We start from the raw sequence: 15412 nt of genomic DNA on the forward strand, positions 1-15412 counted from the left end.
GCATCTCAATTTGAAGGCAGAAAACCTCTTAACGTCCTGCTCCCTTAGCATCCATGTCTCACAGGCACATAGCAAGATGCTGAAGACGAGACTCTGCCATTTCGTTTTACACTTCATGGTAATACCTTTGCTTCTCCAAAGTCGGCTGAGTATTGCTGGAGCAGCAGTCGTGAGGCTGATTTCTGTGTTGGATGGCTGAATGATGTTTAGTGTACCTTGTAGTCATACGACCCAAGTGTCTGAAGTGTTCAACACACTGTATATCCTTAGATTTGAGTAGGAATAGCTTTGGCTTTTCAACACACTTAGATGTCACCATTCTCTTTGTCTTTCCATGTGATCTCTTTAGACCTAACTTCTGCTTCCACCACTATAGTTTTCTACCAATTTTTGCAGCGTTTCTTGCAATGATCCAATAAGGTCCATTTTATTCCTGAAGCACAGATGACTAATTTTTCATCCGCCAATGGGTACACTCTCTTGTATGTTTCCATCAGTGGCAATTCTTAAAATGTCTTCAACATAACAGTTGAAGAGAGAGAGTGATAGCATGCAGCCCAGTTTAACACCTATCCCCAATAATCCAACTACTTTGCTCACAGCCCACAAACACCAAAGCTGTCGTTTTCCCACAGATATTTTCTATCAGTTTTATTCCATTTTCCTCAACAAGCTGCAGGATTGCCCCAAGAGGTTTGTGCCATATGTTGTCAAATGCCTTCACAAAATCCACAAAGACATGTACTACCTTCCCATCATTCTCCAGCATTTTGGCACTTAGCATATGCAGATTGAATATTTGCTCCATTGTAGCTCTTTTGGGTCTTAACCTTGTTCTTCAGCCAGAAAGTTCTCTGTCTTGGGCACAGTTCTCTTCAGAATGAGGCGCAGAAGTATTGTGTTAGGGTGCGTCAATAATGAGATGAAGTAATTTCCACAAACAACAGAGTGCCTCTTTTTATTAATAAGAACCATCAGGGACTATGTCCAAGTCTTGGGGCATCTTCCAGCTTCCCAAATCACATTGGCAAACTTATGGTGTGCTTGGATGAGTACCCCTCAGCCACGTTTAATTAGTTCTGCTTCTGTGTTATCTACTCCATTACTTTTTCAGTGACCGCACTGCATCCTCAACTGTGACATAGGAGGAGGTTCACCAGGACAAGTCAAGCTTCCTGTGTAGCTTGCCCCTGCCTCTTTCACTTCCAACTTAGAATTTGTTTCATTCATGTTCTCAGCAATACCTACCCAAAGTGTTGGGTGAAACAATATTTTTTCCTGACAGGGAAAACTTTTGAAAGGGTCTTAATGGTTTCATAGGCCTTCCTAGGGGCATTTGCTACAAAGGAGTTCTGTATATTGAAGCACTCTTGTTCAAGCTAGTCTTCTTTTGTCACTTTAATCAGTTAACCTATTTCTTGTGTTAAACGAGAATATTGCTCTCTTGCAGTTTCATCGGTCTTCCTTTGTGCTCTTAACTTCCTTTGTTGATCACATAACTCAATAATCTTCTCCGTGATCCAAGGTTTCTTCTTTAGGATCCATTTCCCCAGAAGACCATCCATGGTCTCTGTAATGCAGCAGGAGATGATGTGCTGTGCCTGACCTGTGCTTGGAGCTTTTGTTTAATCATCCTCTTAAATTCCACTTGTGCTCGACAGACTTTCAGTTAGTCAGCATTATAATGGACTCTGAGGTACTTGCTGCTCTTTTCTTGTTTCCCAGTTTGTTCTTTATGTTGGCCAGTACTAATTTATGATCAGATCCTATGTCGGCCTTCTTGAAGGATGGATTCCCCACCCCACTGAGATGACCTCTCTCCGAGGCCATGACGAAGGCAATCTTGTTCTGAGTCCACAAATGCAATCATGTCCAAGTCCATCTCCTTGCCGGTTTGTGCTTGAACAAAGTCTTCACTAAGACTGAGTCATTTCTAGTTGTACGTTGCATGAGTCGCAGTCCTCTGCTGTTTGTCTCGGTGTAGCTAAATGTCCCAACGCAGCTGCACCATTCTGGGTAACTCTCAGGACCAGTGCAAGCATTCCAATTACCCTATACCATTAAGATGTCTCTGCGGTGAACCACTACTAGCTCCTGCTCGATGTTGCAGTAGAATTTCTCAACCTCTTCACCACCACAGTCACTAGTTGGGGTGTAGCACTGGAAAACACGTATGTTATAGGGATGGGCTGACAAGCTGAGGGTCATCAACCTGCTGCTGACCGGTTTGTACGCCATCAGGTAGCAGGCTGATCTGCTTCCTGATTAGCAGCACAACCCAATGTGTGCCCACTGTTCAGGCCATATGTGCATGCACGTTCTTCAGAACGTACGGCTAAATTCAATGCCTTGCATGGTGACAGGTTTCATGGTGAAACCTGTCACCGTGCAAGGCTCTTCACAACGTGTGTACTCACCAGTGTTTATATATGTGCACGTGTGTCTGTGCTGAAGGAACCTGTGTGGGTGTGTAATGGGCAGGAAGGAGTGTGCATGGTGTGATGTGTGCAAAACGTTGCTGTTTTAGCTGAGGACAGTCTGGGTGAGGATTAATGGAAAACTTCTAATCCCTTGCTAGCAGTCTTTTCTCTCCGAGTTGGATGGGAGCCCTTTTAGCATGACACACCAGCCTGAGCATTGGAATCTCATCTCGGGCTAATTTTCAAATGCTGATGGATGTATTGATTTGGCAACAAGCTGGGTTAAAAAGGCATTGGTCCGGTACACAGAGTTGCGTTGTGCTAATCCGCTGTCGATATGCTGGGGCTGAGCGTTATTGACAGCCTAATGAATAGAAGGCCAAAAAGATTTCAGAGCTTTTTTTCCCCCCTCCTCCCTCCTTCTCCTTCCTTTTAAAGTAATCGAGCAAACTAAACAGAGCCGGACTTTCCCCATCTCCGTGAGCTGTGAAATGGAAAGCGGATGCATCGCCACCCCAAATTCTTGCTGTTTATCTTGCGATCTGTTATTACCTGCCTGAGTTTCTTAAGCTGAATTGGTCGCCTGAAAGCTCTGGAGTTGCTATCAGGCATCGAGGTGACGCAACACAATTCTATTGGATCCATCCTGATTCTGCTGCCAGGTTTCCTGACGTAACTTTCTCCATATCCTTAGCATCCAGCCCCCTCTCTCCGTTGTGTTGGATACCAAGATCAAATCCTGTCTTATTTCTCTAGAGCATCACGTGGAGGATCCTCAAGCGGTTCACAAATGATGGGCCCAGTCTTGCAAGGCGCTGAGCACCCTCAGCTCTCATTGTGGTCGGCTGGAGTTGAGGGTATTCAGTACCTTGTAGGATCAGGCCTTATGTTTTCTATAGGAATCGCTTAGCTCATCATCAAAAGGCGGCCACTGCTGGGGTGGAACGCAGCAACAGTTTAACAGCCCGCAGCAGTGCCACATAGCTGCTTAGGGCAGGAAGTGAAGAAGAATATTGTATCCAATTAAAAGTACAAGGGAGGCAGACTGTAGTGATCAGAGTAGAATTCAGCCAGGATGTCGGGACTAACAGGTCTTGCCCTTGGAAAACGTGTCCTATAATAATATGACCCAGTATTACCTGCCTGTAAAAAAACCAGTCTCTGAAAGTGCAGCTCCTCACTCTGTGTAAAGGGTGGTGCTCTGTGGTCCAGAGTCAGACCTACTGTCAGTGCTGAGTCTATCTGTGGGACCCAATGCCATGGCCCCCGGTGTCCTGCCTGGACAACTCACTCCCAAGCCAACTTTTTAATTAACCTAAAATGAGGAAGAGGGGGATTCATCTCCCCTCTCAGGAAACAAACCCAAACCCAGCCGTGAGCCAGCTTCTGGACAGCAAGGGCTGCAGATCCCGGGAAGAGCAAACAGCTGCTTTTCCGACTGCAGAATGTGAGCATCTCCTGTCGTTCTGTGACGTTTATTTGGAAGGGTCCAAAAGGAGAGGTGGGCCAGGGTGTTCAGTCCCTGTTTTCTAGTCCTCTCCCTTTATGGAATTTTGGCATTTCTGCTTCCGGTTGAGGTCAGGGCAGGAAGCACCAGCGCTGCTGTGAAAATGGAAACAGTTATCTGAGCTGGTGATGATAACACCTGAGCCACTTTGTCCATCCCTCACCCCCCCACCCCCCACCCCAGCTTTCACCCGTGTGACTCCTTTTGGAGACCGGGCCTTGAAATCTCCCCAAACTGGCTGAACTCTAGCCCTTCCACATCTCGTTCTCAAACCTTCTGAAGACTTTAGCAAACTCTGTGCGGGACATGGGGGAAGGGATTGCTCAGTGGTTTGAGCATTGGCCTGCTAAACCCAGGGGTGTGAGTTCTGGGGGAGGGATAGCTCAGTGGTTTGAGCATTGGCCTGCTAAATCTAGGGTTGTGAGTTCAATCCTTGAGGGGGCCATTTAGGGATCTGAGATAAAAATCTGTCTGGGGATTGGTCCTGCTTTGAGCAGGGGGTTGGACTAGATGACCTCCTGAGGTCCCTTCCATCTCTGATATTCTATGATTCTGTTTTGAGAGCAGTGGAGCCCCATCTCAGCTAACTAATAATGTCCCATTGCTGGGGTTAACCGCAGGGAAATTACTCAAATTTTAAATACGATCAGTTAAGGTAATAGCCTGAAACAAATGATAAGACCAGGTGGCCACAACCAAAGCTCTAGGAGATAGGAAAGGGTCTTTGGGCAAAATTTTGGAAGCGAGTGCACCAGAACCTTATGTTCTTATGACCTCTCAAGAAGCCATTGAATTCTGCTCTGAGGCAGGCTATATTCTCTTAACGATCCAACCTTCTAGAGCCATGAGATCTTCCACTTCTGTCTGGGATGTCTGCTTCCTCCACCTCCTCTGAGCTCCTGTGATTTATGCATGTAATCCAGGGATACGCAATGAAGTTGCCTTAGTGGGGTAGCCAAGTATAAGGTATCCTGGAACATTGCAGCGGGAAGAGGGTATGGTACCTATTTAGTGCTGGGTTGACAGTCTTGGAGGCGGAAAGCCTCCTATAGAAATGCAAAAGAAAGATTGCAAAAGAAAGGGCTTCAGCAGGAATAGCAAATCCCACCACCAAGGAGCCTCAGCCCATATCAGGAGGGAATGACCCTGTCATGAAAAGATAGTTCAGCCCCTGTCCCATCTGCTTGAAATGCCAGCAAGGGAGCTAACTAACACCCTGTATGGTGGTGAGCTCTGTGATGTGGACGCTTGTCCATGAAGAGCCAGATGGCAATCCACCAAACTCAGGTCACCCAGGCCACTGAACAGTAAAACTCACCTTTTCAAAAGTGGCCACTGGTTACGGGAGCCTCACTTTTGTGGCACTCAACTGAAGACACCATGGACCTGATTTTTAGGGGTGCTGGACACCTGCTGCTCCCACTGACTTCCACTGGGGATGTGGGCACTCCAAAGCAACTCTGAGACTCAAGCCCAAGCTGGGCACCCAAAAATTAAGACACGCAAATTCAGTGGCCACTTTAAAACACGTCAATGGCTGGTTGTTCATGAACTGGGCTGGTTGCAAACCAACAAGCTAGGTGCAAAGTGTTAGAGGTTCTTAGCACCCACAGCTCCACCTGACTTTATCAGAGTGATGGATCTCGGGAGCTCTGTGCCCCATCCCCAGTTTTGTGACTCATCAGATCTCCTTTCACTTTTGTTCGAGCTTCACTGAAACTAAACTGCAGGATCAATGTTGCCTTTTCATTACTGGTACTGAAATGGACTGTTCAGGGGAGGCTGCCTTTCTTTTACTTGACCTAGTGTGTTTGGGTTTCAGTGAAGTCTCCTACAGATTGTACCTGTTGAGCATGGTTTCTTCTCAGGGAAAGTTCTGCCGTGCATAGATGGACTGTGTTAAATAGAATCAAGAGGCACCGGCGCAAAAGACTTCATCTCCTGGGCTCCTGGCAATGTTTTGGGTAGTCAGGATCAGAGGGCTCCGGGCAGAGAGGAATTCGGGGTGAGGAACGACCAGAGTATATGCCACAAAAATGTAATTGCCCCCCGGAATCCTGGAAGAGACTCATTTGCAAAATGCAAGGCCACAGCTCCTGATCTATGAGATACCACGCAGAGGAACCTGGCATGGCTCTCTGAGTTCTGAATGAGGGGACTTCACACACAACCCGCTAGCCTTTGGGACACAACAGCTTTCCTTCCTTTCATCTTCACGTTCCCCCTGCAGGTCTAATTAATGAGCAAATGCTTCCAAGCCCTGCCTGCTCCTTTCAACCACCTGGGTGGTTGCTGCACTCTCTGGGGCACGCGCCTTGGTCTGGGGATCCCAAACAAACCTGCCTCTGGCCCCTACTGTGTCTCAGCCTTAGCCCCCACCTGCTCGCCCTGCTCCCCATAGGACACTTTAAACTATTTAAGTCTTGCAAACACAGCCCTTCCAGGGGCTACCAAGGGGAGGGGGAAGGATGGCATCTGGAAAGCTCTATTTATATAAGTAACAGTCCCTCTCCTCTGTCTGCAAAAGGCTCCTGCAGCCTTGTAAGATGCGGTAAAGAAAGTGGGCCTTATCTCTGTACTGGAAACAGAAGGATGAGGGAAGCACCGCCTTGGCTGGGGTTGCATTTCACTTAGACACCACATTTGCATGATAGAAAACAAGGGAATTTTAGTGCTTCAGACAAACCAACCTGGGGGATATTAGCACTTTTCCATCTCTTTATCAGTTTCCCTGGCCCTATCTGACTCTTTCTGTTGTCGCTAGAGCAACTAATCACTCCCTCCCTCTTTGTTTGGTGAAAATGAGTTTTCCCACTCCTTCCTGGGTCGTGTTAATCTGCAAATCCTGCCATTGTTTGATAGTTAATTACCTGCTTGCCGGAGTTGCGGGCTGTGTAGCTCAGGTGGAAGGGGGAAGAGCGCTGATATCTTGCCCAGCCATAGGAGAGCAAGCGGCACAGAGCTAGGGCGCTTCTCCCCACATATGGCACCGATGCGGTCCTGCGGGGTGGAGGCACGCAGCCCCACGAGCCTCTCTGCAAGGTGTGCGCCGTGTAGATAATGGGACCATTGGGCCTACAGTGTGTTCACGCCGCCTTTTATTTCCTTTGTGTGTCTGTTTTGATTCAAACACTGAACTCTGCCCAATTAATTTTCCTTTGGCGGCGTGAACCCCTTTTCTTCACATGAGAATAAGAATAACTTCTAAGGCCTCACTCCCCCTGCCTCACTTGTACTGGTGTAAATCAGGAGTAACCCCATCGCAACCCATGTGGCATGGTTGTGAAAACAACGTAAGTGGGGAAAGAGTCAGGCCCTCGATTTCTGGCCACTTGGGCCCCAGGCGTCTGGGTTGCTTGCAGGGGAACTGAACGCAAAATCTGTGCCTGGCTTCATGCCTGAGCCAGAGCAGAACCTGAAATCCCAGCACCTCACTGACGGCTGCCATGTACAGAAGAGTCAAGCCCAGCGAGCCTATGCCACTGGTAAGGAAAGGTGCCCTGCAGGACCCCACTGCTGGGCTCTGGGGGATGGCTAAGGCAGAGGGGCAGAGAATTGCAAAGCCATGGGCCCTTATGTGGATTATGCCTCCCACTCCAGATTGCAATGGAAGTCATTCAGCAGGCCCGGCTCCCCAGAGCTCATGTGAGATAGGTGGCTTTAGCTGTTGAAAGTCCTTTTGGATAAGAGTCAGCTGGCCGGGATCTAGTAGCACTGAGTCACCCCAGTGAAGGCTGTGAAGCGATCACCCCAGGGCATTCTGCAGTAGCTGCAGTCGGAGTGGATTTCAAGAGCGTGATGGTCACAGCACAGTGAGGTCTGGAGGCCGAGGTAACTGTGACTATGTCGGCAACCCACATGAAAACTACAGCCTCAAATTCAGTCGGGAACACTGATACAGCTGCCGGTTGGGGGCCCTGCACTAGACAGGGCTGCTACTGAACCAGACAAGAATATCCAGGTAAAGTCATTCCAGTTTCTTATATAGTTTGAGCTGTCACCAGCTCTTTCACATCCAACACGGCAGTCCTGGCCAGGCTCTGGGATAGCGATGAAATAGAGCCAATGTGATCGGGTGAGGCAGTATGGCCTAACTCTCGCCTTTCGGTCTATGTGCTTATACCTTGCTCTTCACTGTGGTATCTAAACGCTTAGATCGAGCTATTGGGAACGTACTTGTGAGACGGCAGGTGTTACCCACCTCTCCGCGGGGTGTCACATCCACAGCGAGCAGACCCTTTCTCCACAGTCATCTCTGGCCTTGTCTAACCAAAATCATTTCTGGCTTTGTGCCCGTCGCTGACTACAGCCTCTGCTTTGCCAGTCCCTGCTAGCGCTGCTTCTGTTCAGGTACCCTCTCTTGGCGTGTAAATCCCAGGGAAGTATTTCCAGGCACAGAACAACGAACCTGCGCAATAAGCTATTGGAGAATGTGATAGAAGCCCAAGGTGTTAATAGCTCCAGGAGACACCTGCATTTGTTGCTGCCGGAGGAAAGGACTGGATGGAGGGATATGGTGTTAAGAGAGGCCAAGATAAAACCCATCTATCCCAGAGGGGTTGTGGTAGCCAGGGTTCAGATTAGGGCCCATGATGTTAGAGGAGGTGCACTTCATTATTAGTAGTATTTTTTATTATTGTAGTGCCTAGAGTCCACAGTCAAGATCAGGGCACGCTCCATTGGTCTAGAGTCTGTACAAACACATGGGAAGAGACACAGTTCCTGCCCCAAAGAGCTTACAAATTAAATAGACAGGCCAGACAAAGGGTGGGAGGGGGAAGAGATGCACAGTGAGATTAAGTGACTTGCCCACGGTCACCCAGCAGGCTAGTGGCAGAGTTTCAAATAGGACCCAGGTCTCTGGACTCCCAGAGTAGTGCTCTATAGACTGGACCGCACAGGCCTCATGCCAGACTCAGCACTGGGGCAGAGACAAAGCCGGGTCACAACAGGCAAAATCTACTCCAGTTGTAATTCTTGTAACGCTCCTGGAACTACAGCGGGGATAAATTTGATTCCGCATGTTTGAATACTTCATATCCGAGAGAGACTGGCTCCTGGCCAGATCAAGAGGTAAAGGGTGAATTTAGATTGTGACTTGTATCCCTGCAGTAAGCAAGGTATGCAGCAGAGACGCTCCTCAAACTGATTCAGAGGTGAAAGTGCTTTGGAGCTAAGAATGAAGAGCTGAGAGGTTAAAACCACCCTTTCCTTCAAACAAACTCTCCATCTCTTTTGCGGACTCTTTATTGGTGCTGTTTCTTTCCTTGCTTCCAATATCCATCCATCCGTCCCTCCCTCCCTACACACCATATATATAAATATCCATCCATCCATAGGCGCTGACTTTTCTTTTTCCTGGAGGGTGCTCCACCTCAGCTCCTCCCCAAGGCTCCGCCCCTACGCTGCCTCTTCTCCCGAGGTCCTGCCCTCACTCCGCCTCTTCCTCCCCCCCTGCCTGCCCGCCACTGGCTCCTCTCTGCCCTCCCCGAGTGCCTCCTGCCAGTCAACGAACAGCTGATCGATGGCCAGCTCTCTCTCTCTATCTATCTATCTATCTAATCTCTAACGCTTGTCACCATGTAGGCATAGATCCATGTCACTCTTTCTCTGTTGCTGTCTTTGTTTGCACCAGGTTACCAAACCTTGCCTCTCTTCTTAGGTCTACCCCAGCCGCACCCCCCTCCGATGCTGTGTGAAAAGCCAGCTTGCGTCCCTTGAGTACTAAGTACTAGCCATGGCACCCTAGCGAACCTGCTGTCAGATAAACAAGATCATCTTACGCCAGTTTCTCCCCCCCCCCCCGCCTAATAAGCGATTCCTGCAACTGAGCTGTTTGGTATGCAACAAAACAAGGCCCCAGCGCCACGCTTGGGATGCTTCACAGAGGCTGAGTCGTTCCCCTGATTTAAGGAGCCTTTTCCTGGGGCATGGGGGGAGGAACACGAGCGTGAATCACGTCTCTTTTACTAATGTTGTGCCAGTTTACTTTGCACGTCGCTCACTGGAGGAAGAGAGAGAAGCCACCCAGTGCACTCGGTCTATTGGGTCAATGGGTTTATAATGCGTGTCAGGGCTGGGGCTACTCCTGGAAAGGTGAGGAACTCTATGAGGTCAGGAGTTCAATAGTAGGGCTTGTGACCTACCAGAGGGGCGCAGAATGGGAGTCACTCAAAATGGCTGTCTCTTCTGCACTGCTGTAGACATCTAATTAACCTCAGCTAATTCTCCCCAGGAGAAGGGCTGGTTGTTACAGGCTCATTACCGTGCATGAATTACTCAAATGCCTTTGCCATTCCTCTGCCCGGTCTGGAGTTCATTCAGGCTGCCATTGAAAGCAGAGCTGTGTTCTCCCTGTCAGCCTGGCTCCGTCTCTGGAGTCCATTCGAAGTCTCCCTCTGGGGGTGTCATCTGCAGAGGGGCCAGAAGAGGGTTCCGTAGACAGGCTCAGCGAGCTGGTACTTTTCCATAGTGACCACCATCTTGTGTTCCATAATCTCAGTATTTATTTATATAGGCAACCTTCAGGTGTTGTTCAACACAGTGACTTCTGCCTGAGTCTGTAGAGATCCTGGAACAATAGTGCTAGAGAGAGAGAAAGAGCTATGAACTTCCCGATTTACTCAATAAAGTATTATCTCTGAACCCTAATGATGACAGCTGAAATGTTAAAACTATTGGCTATTTCACTGGTGACCTCACAAAGATGAAGGACAGTGCCATTGTGATCATCTCAATCTACTCTGAGGAGCAGTTCATTCCAGCATCGTCAGTGGGTTGAGCCTGGGTTCTGGGTGCAGTTTAGGAAATTACCATTGTGACGGGTTCCCCCTTGGGTGCCACTTGGAACTGGGGTACCACTGAGCCCTCTGACCCACCAGCTTGGGCTTCCTCTCTCACTGTGCTGCTGTGACAAGCTGCAGACCCACTCCCAGTCCTACACTTCCCTCAACATTCACACAGGTAAGGACACACCCAGCTGCAGTTACATGCAGGCTCTCTGACCAGCCACTGCATGAACCAACAATAGAGAGGCTACAAGCCGAGGACCCCAGAGTGGTACCATCCTGCCTTGGTCCAAACCCCAACCAGTATGAATTTATTATCCAGTTCGCCTCCCACTCAATGTAGAGAGGAATATGCAACAGCCTTTGCCCCTTGAGCTATGATTTCCCATGCATTTCACTCAAACTCACTGGTTTAGATAAAGCGAAAACAAGTTTATTAACTACAAAAGATAGATTTTAAGTGATTATAAGTGATAGCGAACAGATCAAAGCAAATTACCTAGCAAATAAAGAAAAATGCAAACTAAGTCTAAGACACTAGAAAGATAGGATATGAATTAACAATCTCTCACCCTGACGGATGATACAAGCAGGCTGCTGATTCTTAAGGCACAAGCTACACTTGCTTTGCAGCTTGGAATCCCCAGGTGTCTCATACACAGGCTAGAAATCCCTTTAGCCTGGGTCCAGCACTTCCCCCAGTTCAGTCTTTGTTCCTCGGGTGTTTTCAGGAGTCCTCTTGTGTGGGGAGGGAAGAACAATGGATTATATCACTCCCTGCCTTATATAGCTTTAGCATATGGTGGGAACCCTTTGTCCCAAACTCAGTTTGTGGAAAAACACTGACATCCCAAGATGGAGTCCAGAATCATGTGGCCTGGTCACATGTCCTTGTAGAGTCATAGCAGCCATTACTGACAGGCTGTCTGTAGCCTTCTCAGGAAGGCTCACCAGGTGGGAGTTAAGCATCCCCTAAGGCCTATTGTTTTCCCTAATGGCTCATTGCCCTGAATAGGCCCTTCCCAACCAGCTATCTAGACTAAAAGCATTTTGTCTAGTGGGCATCACCCAGGTGTAACTACATTTGAAGTACAGATCCATAGTCAATATTCATAACTTCAGCTGCAAAAATGATACATGTATACAAATAGGATCATCCTATTCAGCAAACGATAACTTTTCCAATGACTCCTCACATGACCCATCTTGTACAAAATGCATCATAATTATGCCATAAATCACAGCATAATAATATAACTATGAAGAATATGGGATGCAGTGTCACAACCACCATTTCATTTTTTTCTTATTCTGATCTTGGTTGTAGCAAGATAAGCCGTTAAAAGGGTTGTATATGAATGTGCAAGTAACCCTGTACTTTACCTTTTACTGTCTTCAGGGTCTCCCATGGGCTTTGTCTATGTTAAAAAAATGGGGCATATTTGGCAGACACATTAGCTTACCAGGCTAATTAACACCTTATTAAACAGCACTTATCATTTAGTGTAGACAAAGACAGTGGTGTTTAAAAAGGTATTCGCTGGTCATGGCCAACGCCATGGGATGCCAGAGTTGGCCCCAACCAATTAGAAGATCTTTAGCTGGTAAAACTGAGTTAAACTAACCTGCTATAAGCCCCCCTTTGTGACAGGACAGCCCATCTACATTAGGACATTGTCTGGACTACGGCCTGGTCTACACTTAAAATGTAAATTGACATAGCTACAGCACACAGGGGTGTGAAAAATCCACACCCCTGAGCACCATGCCTATCCTGACCTAGCGCCCAGTGTAGACACAGACATTCCATCAACCTACCTACCATAACTCACAGAGGTAGAATTCCTACCGTGACGGAAATCCCCCTTTCATCACTGGAGGCTGCATCTGTGCTACGGATTTACAGTGGTCTATCTACAGCGCCGGATCTCGGTTGCTCTAGTGCCCATGTTGTGTCTAGTGTAGACATAGCATTGCCTAGAATTTAAAGTTATTAGAAGATGTTAGCAAATATCTTCTAAGAATGTGTCTACACTGCAAAAAGGTGTGTTCTTATCTTGGGTTAGCTAACCCATGTTAGCTGACTTGGGTTACAATAGCAGTGAAGACATGAAACTCTGCTTTTAACCTGGGTTAGCTACTCAAGCTGATAGGACAGCCTGGCCTTGAGCTCAAGCTGCTAACCTGAGTTAAAAGCAGAGTTGCTGTATCTTCACTGCTATTGTAACCCAAGACAACTAAGCCAAGTTAAGAAAACATTTTTTTTTGCAGGGTAGACATACCATAACACTCAAGAGCAGACAAGGCAGTGTATAACACATGATAAATACTGGAAATAAAGAGTGGAAATAAGTTGTCCATTTTTAACAGCGAGGTTAATTAACCATTGGAACAGTTTACCAAGGGTTGTGGTGGATTCTCCATCACTGACAATTTTTAAATCAAGATGGGATGTTTTGCTCAAAGATTTGTTCTAGGGATTATTTTGGGGCAGTTCTCTGGCCTGTGTTATACAGGAGGTCAGACTAGATGATCACAATGGTCCCTTCCGGCCTCGAAATCTATGAATCTATAAATAAACTAGTGGCACTAAACCCTAATGGGGAACCTATGCTGTAATTTGCCCCGTTTAACCTTTGATAAAGTACGCGCTGCCTAGTCTACACTATACATTTAAAATGTTAGATTGTGTTAGCTAATATATTTTCTTGTTGTTGTTGTTGTTGTTTGTTTAGAATGTGTATCACAGTAGTGCACAGGAGCCTCAGTCATGGACGAGGACCATATTGTGCTAGACATTGTACAAACAGAACAAAAAGTCGGTTCCCAATCCAACAAGTTTACATTCTTCTGATGGGGCACCTGCCCCATACTGGGCTCTAAGGGGTTAATAGAGCCCTAGGGAGGCTGCGCAGGAGGCAGCCAATCAGAGAAGGGCTGAAGGGAACAGCCAATCAGGCCCATATAAAAAGGGAGCTGCAGGACAGAGGAGGGCAGTTCTCTGCTGGGAGCCCAGGGAGGAAGAACTGTGTCTCTGGAGGACTGAGAGAACTGCCAGCACCCTGGACAGAGCAGTGCTGCGAGCAGGGACCAGGGGAGTGAGAGACAGCTCCTGGCTGGCTGCTGGGGTTTGCAGGCTGAGGCCCTGAGGCAAAAGCAAAGAGGATGCTGGGGCCACGAGGAAGTGGCCAGACAATTTGCTGCAGTAGCCACTAAGGGAAGTGGCTGAACAATGGACTGCAGATCCCCCAGAAATGGGAAGCACAGTGTGTGGCACAGCCAGAGGGCTGTATCACTGAAGTGGACACCGTGGTCCTTGAAGAGACGTGGGTCCTAGAGCAGGAGTGACGGCGGTGAGGCACCACCTGAAGAGGGCACACTAACATGCGGAGCTAATCCCCAAGACAGCCAGCGGGAGGCACCAGAGTGGTGAGTGAACCCCGTTAAAAAACTAAATACAAAGAATCATAGAAATGTAGGATTGTAAGGGACCTCAAGAAGTCATCAAGTCCAGCCATCTGTTGCTGAGGCAGGACCAAGTAAACCCTGCCTTTAGATCTCAACCTACTCAAGGGTAGGGGCATACGCTGGTCTACCTACATCAGTGTCATTACATCAGGACACATTAATGAAGAAAAGGCATCTTAACTCCCTTACATCCACCTGGACTTCATTGCACCCTCTTACTGATGTGTAACTTACTCATTACCTCTGACTTGGTGATATCTGCAACATCGTTGTTATTTCCATGGCAACAGGCTGTAATATCATTGGCTCAGGATTATGAATGTGCAGCATTTGATCTGGGCTGGGAAGGAAGGAAGTTTTTACTTGCAAATGTAATTCACCATGCTCACTAATATTAACTCAAGGGGTGTTTGGCCTGAGCACAGGACGGGCAACTAGGCACCCCGGAGGACTGCCCCAGGCTCCGATATTGACTCCCTTTTTGGCCTTGGCCAAGTCACTTGACCTCTCTCCAAATCAATTTAGCATCTGTGAGATGGAGATAATACTCTTCACCTACCTCGGAGGGGGGTTACAAGGATTAATTAGTTAATGTCTGCAAAGTGCTTTGAAGATGGAATGTGCGATGTGAGTACTGAGTGTTATTAATTATGTAGCAAGGGGGGAAGGGAGTGATTGCGGGGAAGGGGGGAAACAGAGAATCTAGAGCTTGTGTGTAGTGTCACTCCCTAGCCCAGGTGTGAGCAGACACACTGCAAAGCCATACCTGAGTTACTGGTCTTCATTGCTGCTGCATGCACGCAGGTGTATTTCTAAGAGCATATCCCATGGTTCTTTGCGGTGCAGGAAGTTGAGCTGCTCTGTGATTCTTTCCCAGTGAATTGAGGGAGAAGTTGTCTTTTCTTCTGGGGACACAGAGGGATGGGGGGAATTGTGGGAAAAGATTGGAGGACTATAGGCACCCCAGAACATGAGTGTCATTCAAAAGACTTTGGAGAATAAGTTGAACTGATCTCCTGAAATCAGGAGGATGAACCTGGTGCGACCAGGGTTTGAACCTGTGATTTTAGTTATGGCAAACCTGAGAGTGAGGCTTCAAATCCTTCCCCTCCAGCATACAGTCCTTGTTCCTATTCTGCATGGAGCTGATTCTGCATCCCTGGTGCACACACTGCAGTGCTTTGTTTGCATTGATTTCAGTGGGCCTGCCCCCCTAGGGTAAAGTGAGA

General features: G+C 47.8%; 1 protein-coding gene across 5 annotated transcripts in view; it reads left to right on the top strand.

The window, feature by feature from the left end:
* The window catches only part of NTM (neurotrimin), a 280999-nt gene that overhangs the window by 155738 nt on the left and 109849 nt on the right, over positions 1 to 15412 (top strand). The window lies entirely within an intron of this gene.

Source organism: Emys orbicularis, chromosome 15 (genome assembly GCF_028017835.1).
Source record: "Emys orbicularis isolate rEmyOrb1 chromosome 15, rEmyOrb1.hap1, whole genome shotgun sequence".
NCBI classification, from domain to species: Eukaryota; Metazoa; Chordata; order Testudines; family Emydidae; genus Emys; species Emys orbicularis.